This window comes from Tamandua tetradactyla, chromosome 6, assembly GCF_023851605.1.
Source record: "Tamandua tetradactyla isolate mTamTet1 chromosome 6, mTamTet1.pri, whole genome shotgun sequence".
In the NCBI taxonomy this organism is placed as follows: domain Eukaryota; kingdom Metazoa; phylum Chordata; class Mammalia; order Pilosa; family Myrmecophagidae; genus Tamandua; species Tamandua tetradactyla.
The window spans coordinates 182,853,639-182,861,170 of NC_135332.1; positions in this window are offsets into that span (position 1 = coordinate 182,853,639).

Genomic DNA, 7,532 nt, shown 5'->3' on the forward strand with positions numbered 1-7,532 from the left:
ATGAGTAAAAACAATAAGGATAAAAAATAAATAAGTAATAGGGGAAAGAGTAAAATAAAATGGGTATATTGTAATACTAGTGGTCAATGAGAGGGAGGGGTAAGGGATATGAGACGTATGAGTTTTTCTTTTTTGTTTCTTTTTTCTTTTTCTGGAGTGATGCAAATATTACAGAAATAATCATAGTGATAGCTACACAATTATGTGATGATATTGTGAGCTATTGATTGCATACCATGTGTTCTGGTTTGAAGCTTTTCTGTGCTCCAGAAAAACCATGTCTTTTAATCCTCATTCAATATTGTTGGGTGGGATCTTCTTTTTTATTGTTCCCATGGAGAACTGACCCACCCAGTTATAGGTGGTAGCTTTTGATTAGATGGTGTTTTAGTTTGCTAGCTGGTGGAGTGCAATGTACCAGAAACAGAATGGGTTTAAAAAAGGGGAATTTATTAAGTTGCAAGTTTAAATTCACAGTCTAAGGCTGTGAATATGTACAAATTAAAGCAATTGTATAAAATTGTCAAAATTAAGGCACCAACAAGAGGTTACCTTCACTCAACAGAGGCCAATGGTGTGAAAAGTTGCATGGTGACAGCTGCTGGCTTTCTCTCTAAGCTCCTTGTATCATGGAGTTCCCTTGGGGGCATTTTCCTTCTTCATCTCCAAAGGTCACTGGCTGCTTGGGCTCTTGTGATTCTCATGGCTCTTAAGCTTTTTCCAAAATGTTTCCTCTTTTAAAGGATTCCAGTAAGCTAATCAAAGCCTACCTGGAAGGCGTGGAGTCACATCTCCCTCTAATCAAAGGTTAATGTTCACAATTGGGTGTCACATCTCTGTGGATATAATCTAATCAAATTTCCAATCCACAGTGCTGAATAGGGATTAAAATAGATGGCTGCCTCCATAAAATGGATCAGGATTAAAATATGTCTTTTCTAAGGCACATAATCCTTTCAAACCAGCACAGATGGTTTCCATGGAGATTGGTCTTCACCCATTCAAGGTGAGGGTACTTACTGGAGCCCTTTGACAGGGGACTATTTTGGAAATAGCGTTGGAACGGACAGAGTCCACACAGCCATAAAGGATACGGCTTTTCTGGGATACATAATAGTTTCAAGAAAGCACATTCCACCCGGTGGACCCCAAAAAGACATGTTTCTTTCCAAATGCAAAATACATTCACTGCACCACAATATCACAAAGACTTAAACAATTTCAGTAGCAATATAAATACAGCACAAAGTCAGAAATAGTACAAAATCTCAACAAAGTCAGCTACAGGCATGATTTGTCCTAAAGCCAAATTCTCTTCTGGCTCCGGATGTGTAAATACTCAGGACAAGTTATTGGCTGTCAAGGTACATAGAAGGAGCAGTCATAGCACAGATGTTCCCATTTCCATAGGGAGAAATTAGAAGGAACACAGAGGTCATTGGACCCAAACAGTTTCAAAAATCTACGGCGCTGACTCCATCGGATTTCAAAGTCTGAGAGTCATTGATTCTCAGGGTTTGGGGCCTATGCAGTGGTGTGGCTCTCTCCAAATGCTACCTTTTCTTGAAGTCACCCTCTCTAAACACTGGGGCTGTGCCTAGGCTCACAATGCCTTCTGAACGGTGTGGTGGCAGCCAGGTTCTCCCCGGTCCCCAAGCAATGTACCCCACCCTCTCCAAGGACCTATGGAGTGGCCTGTCTCTCTCCAAATGCAACCTGGAGGGACACTGGGGAGACCACCATTTTCTTGGCTCTATCCTCTCTAAGCATTGGGGCTGCACCCCAGCTCCAACCCCTGAACAGTGTTGTGGCAGCCAAGCTCTCCCCAGCCCCCAAGGAATGTGCCTCTCCCAAGGCCTGGGGCACAACTCTGCCCAAACAGCAAGGTAGAAGGCCCACCCTCTGCCTTCAGGGCTAACTCACCCTCTCCAAGTGCTTATGTGGGTCTGATCTCCTGGCTGGAGTTTTCTTGTCTTCACATTTTAACTTCCATGGTTCTGTCTCTGAAGTTATTTTTTCTTCAATTTGTCTCTTTTCTGTTCCTTTTAGTCCAGACTGGTAGTCTGGACAAGGATGGTATCAATTGAGAAATAGGTGCTGGGTAGAACAGTGTTTCAGGTTTTTATTTGAATTTTTATATTTGTGGCTTCCAGGTTTTGGGTCAAAAAGCTTCCAGCTCTCTGGCTTACAATTGTGGTAAATAAATTGATATATACACCCTAAACATTCATGTCAAACACATGCTAACTGGATGTGTTCAAAACTAGACTAGGTGGGAAAATAACGCAAAGTTTATGAAAGAAGGATTGGAATTCCTCTTGATTGCCGAAGTGCTTTATAGCAAACACAGTGATGGACAGGAAGACAAAAAATCAGATGATGAAAGAAAGTCTTCAAAGATGGCTTCATTTACAAAGACTAATCATTTTGGAATTTATATGAAATTTCAATAAAATTCTGTATTAGTTAGGGTTCTCTAGAGAAACAGAATCAACAGGGAACACTTGCAAATATAAAATTTATGAAAGTGTCTCACGTGACCGTAGGAACGCAGAGTCCAAAATCCACAGAGCAGGCTGCGAAGCCAATGACTCCAATGGATGGCCTGGATGAACTCCACAGGAGAGGCTCACCAGCCAAAGCAGGAATGCAACCTGTCCCCTCTGAGTCCTTCTTAAAAGGCTTCCCATGATTGGATTTAGCATCACTAATTGCAGAAGACACTCCCCTTTGGCTGATTATAAATGGAATCAGCTGTGGATATAGCCGACGTGATCATGACCTAATCCTATGAAATGTCCTCATTGCAACAGACAGGCCAGCGCTTGCCCAATCAGATGAAGAGGTACCACAACTTGGCCAAGTTGACACCTGTCCCTAACCATGACAGTCCACCCCTTGTCAACTTGGCACATATATATATATATATATATCACCTTAGACCATACTTAATTTCCAAATGAAAACAAATAAGCACACATTTTTTTCTTTTACCTGACAATACTCAACTGTCCTGCATATAACTGGAAACACATTAAATCTCTCCAGAATAGCGTGCAAATCCTTGGGCAACATTCATTCTTAAACTTGATATCTTACAACTTAAATAGTATAACACAAACAAAACAGCATTACAGTCCTCGTTTCTGTAACTGATCACGTGGTCGAAGTTCATATTTATCACTACCTTCTTCCACTGCCCATTCCATGTTCCCTTTCCCCTCAGCAAGCACTTCATCTGGCCGTGGTTCTTTGCCTGGTGGGGTGACCCAAACCTTCATTCCTGAAGTCTCAGAGCCATTAGTGGTCCTGCCTGGATTGTGTTGTTGCAGTTTTCCATTGATTTTAATCACAGGGCATGGTAGTACTAATAGACGCCCCAGGGGATCTCCTATATTCCAAGAAAACTCTTCTTTACCTCCATTATGTAGTTGCAGTCCTACTTCCTTCTGATAGTCAGGGTCAATTACCCCAGACAATAATGTAATCCCCTTCTTGGTGTGTTGATCCAGAGGCATAAGTAGCCCAAAGTGGCCAGGTGGCAATCTTAACTTCCAGTTCAGTGGTATCATTGTTGTTTCTCCTGGAGAAAGCACACCCCGTTTTGGAACTAAAACCTGTAGACCAGCAGAACTCAGGGTAGCAGGGACAGGGAGCAAAAATTTTCCTAGTGGATCACTAGGAGTAATAGTGAGTGGCACCACACCCATTTCATCCCCTTGGTTCCTGGACCCATGGATCCTGGCTATGGGAGAAACAGCACCATACAGTGGACGCTGATTCAGAGCATACACAGTTTCCTGGAGAACATTACCCCAGCTTTTCAAGTTTTTGCCACCTAGTTGGCACCATAATTGAGTTTTCAAAAGGCCATTCCACCGTTCTATCAATCCAGCAGCTTCTGGATGATGGGGAACATGGTAAGACCAGAGAATTCCATGAGCATGTGCCCATTCCCGCACTTCATTTGCTGTGAAGTGTGTTCCTTGATCTGAAGCAATGCTATGTGGAATACCATGACGATGGATAAGGCATTCTGTAAGCCCACGGATAGTAGTTTTGGCAGAAGCATTGCATGCAGGGAAAGCAAACCCATATCCAGAGTATGTGTCTATTCCAGTTAGAACAAATCGCTGCCCCTTCCATGAAGGGAGTGGTCCAATGTAATCAACCTGCCACCATGTAGCTGGCTGGTCACCTCGGGGAATGGTGCCATATCGGGGGCTGAGTGTGGGTCTCTGCTGCTGGCAGATTGGTCACTCAGCAGTGGCTGTAGCCAGGTCAGCCTTGGTGAGTGGAAGTTCATGTTGCTGAGCCCATGCATAACCTCCATCCCTACCACCATGACCACTTTGTTCATGAGCCCATTGGGCAATAACAGGAGTTGTTGGGGAAACAGGCTGACTGGTATCCATAGAACGGGTCATCTTATCCACTTGATTATTAAAATCTTCCTCTGCTGAAGTCACCCTCTGGTGTGCATTCACATGGGACACAAATATCTTCATGTTTTTAGCCCACTCAGAAAGGTCTATCCACATACTTCTTCCCCAGACCTCTTTGTCACCAATTTTCCAATTATGGTCTTTCCAAGTCCCTGACCATCGAGCCAAACCATTAGCAACAGCCCATGAGTCAGTATACAAATGCACCTCTGGCCAGTTTTCCTTCCAAGCAAAATGAACAACCAGGTGCACTGCTCGAAGTTCTGCCCACTGGGAGGATTTCCCCTCACCACTGTCCTTCAAGGACACCCCAGAAAGGGGTTGTAATGCTGCAGCTGTCCACTTTTGGGTGGTACCTGCATATCGTGCTGAACCATCTGTAAACCAGGCCCGAGTTTTCTCTTCCTCAGTCAATTCACTGTAAGGAACTCCCCAAGAGGCCATAGCTCTGGTCTGGGAAAGAGAAGGTATTGTGGCAGCAGGAGCGGAAACCATGGGCATTTGTGCCACTTCTTCATGTAACTTACTTGTGCCTTCAGGACCTGCTCTGGCTCTATCTCGTATATACCATTTCCACTTTACAATAGAGTGCTGCTGTGCACGCCCAACTTTATGGCTTGGTGGGTCAGACAACACCCAACTCATGATAGGCAACTCAGGTCTCATGGTAACTTGGTGGCCCATGGTTAAGCGTTCAGTCCCTACTAAGGCCCAGTAGCAGGCCAAAAGCTGTTTCTCAAAAAGAGAGTAGTTATCTGCAGCAGACGGTAAGGCTTTGCTCCAAAATCCTAAGGGTCTGCATTGTGATTCTCCTATAGGGGCCTGCCAAAGGCTCCAGACAGCATCTCTATTTGCCACTGACACTTCCAGCACCATTGGATCTGCTGGATCATATGGCCCAAGTGGCAGAGCAGCTTGCACAGCAGCCTGGACCTGTCGCAGAGCCTCCTCTTGTTCAGGTCCCCACTCAAAATTAGCAGCTTTTCTGGTCACTCGATAAACCGGAGTAGCACACCCAAATGAGGAATATGTTGTCGCCAAAATCCAAAAAGACCCACTAGGCGTTGTGCCTCTTTTTTGGTTGTGGGAGGGGCCAGATGCAGCAATTTATCCTTCACCTTAGAAGGGATATCTCGACATGCCCCACACCACTGGACACCTAGAAATTTTACTGAGGTGGAAGGCCCCTGTATTTTTGTTGGATTTATCTCCCATCCTCTGACATGCAAATGCCTTACCAGTAAATCTAGAGTAGTTGCTACTTCTTGCTCACTAGGTCCAATCAACATGATATCATCAATATAATGAACCAGTGTGATGTCTTGTGGGAGGGAGAAACGATCAAGGTCTCTGCAAACAAGATTATGACATAGGGCTGGAGAGTTGATATACCCCTGAGGTAGGACAGTGAAAGTATATTGCTGACCTTGCCAGCTGAAAGCAAACTGTTTCTGGTGGTCCTTACTAATAGCTATTGAGAAAAAAGCATTTGCCAGATCAATCGCTGCATACCAGGTACCAGGGGATGTATTGATTTGCTCAAGCAATGATACTACATCTGGAACAGCAGCTGCAATTGGAGTTACCACCTGGTTGAGTTTACGATAATCCACTGTCATTCTCCAAGACCCATCTGTTTTCTGCACAGGCCAAATAGGAGAGTTGAATGGGGATGTGGTGGGAATCACCACCCCTGCATCTTTCAAGTTCTTAAGAGTGGCAGTAATCTCTGCAATCCCTCCAGGAATATGGTATTGCTTTTGATTTACTATTTTGCTTGGTAGGGGCAGTTCTAGTGGCTTCCACTTGGCCTTTCCCACCATAATAGCCCTCACTGCACGAGTTAGAGAACCAACGTGGGGATTCTGCCAGTTGCTCAGTATGTCTATGCCAATTATACATTCCGGAACTGGGGAAATAACTACAGGATGGGTCCGAGGGCCCAATGGACCCACTGTGAGACGGACCTGAGCTAAAACTCGATTGATCACCTGGCCTCCATAAGCCCCCAGAGTGACGTTTTGGGTCCCCTGGAATTAATGTCACTTCTGAACCAGTGTCTAATAATCCGCGAAATATCTGATCATTTCCTTTTCCCCAATGCACAGTTACTCTGGTAAAAGGCCATCGGTCTCCTTGGGGAAGACTTAGAGGAAGGTTGACAGTATAAATTTGTGGCAGTGTAACAGGCTTCTTCCCCATAGGGACCTGGCCTCCCCTTCATTCAAGGGGCTCAGGGTCTGTAAACTGTTTCAAGTCTGGAAATTGGTTAAGGGGCTGTGACTCTGTGTTTTTGTAATTCAGGTTAGACTTCTGTTCCCTTGACCTAGAACTCTTTTGTTTATACAGCTCCAACAAGAATTTAGTAGGCTGCCCTTCTATTGTATTTCTAGGCACCCCACGATTTACTAGCCAATGCCACAAATCTCTGCGTGTCATATAATTTTGATGCCTCCTTTGAGTTTGTTGTCTATTATAATACCCACGTCTACCCTGTCTTTGGTGATTAAGTGCTGCCACCTGGCTTCTGCCAACTCGGGATCCTGTCATCCCCATTGTGTTTAAGGATTCCAGCTCAGTGACAGCAGTTCCTACAGTAATATCTGACCTACAGAGAAGTGCAACCACAGAACTCTTGAGGGATGATGGTGCTAGTCTCACAAATTTATTTCTCACTGTTCTGGTAAAAGGTGCATCCTCTGGACATTCCTGGGGTGTAAGAGCAGGCTTTGCATGATAAATCCACTCTAACATCCCAATCTCTCTAAGCCTCTGGATCCCCTCATCTACATTATACCAGGGCAGTTCTGGCATTTCAACCTCAGGTAATGTTGGCCACCTTTTGATCCATGTTTCAACCAACCACCCAAACAAGCTGTTAACACCTTTTCTAACTGCTCTAGCTATAACATTGAATGCAAAATCTCTGCTTAGTGGGCCCATATCAATAAATTCAGCCTGATCCAGCCTTATATTCCTCCCACCATTATCCCACACTCTTAAAATCCATTGCCACACATATTCCCCTGATTTCTGTCTATATAAATTGGAAAACTGACACAGTTCTTTTGGAGTATAACGTACCTC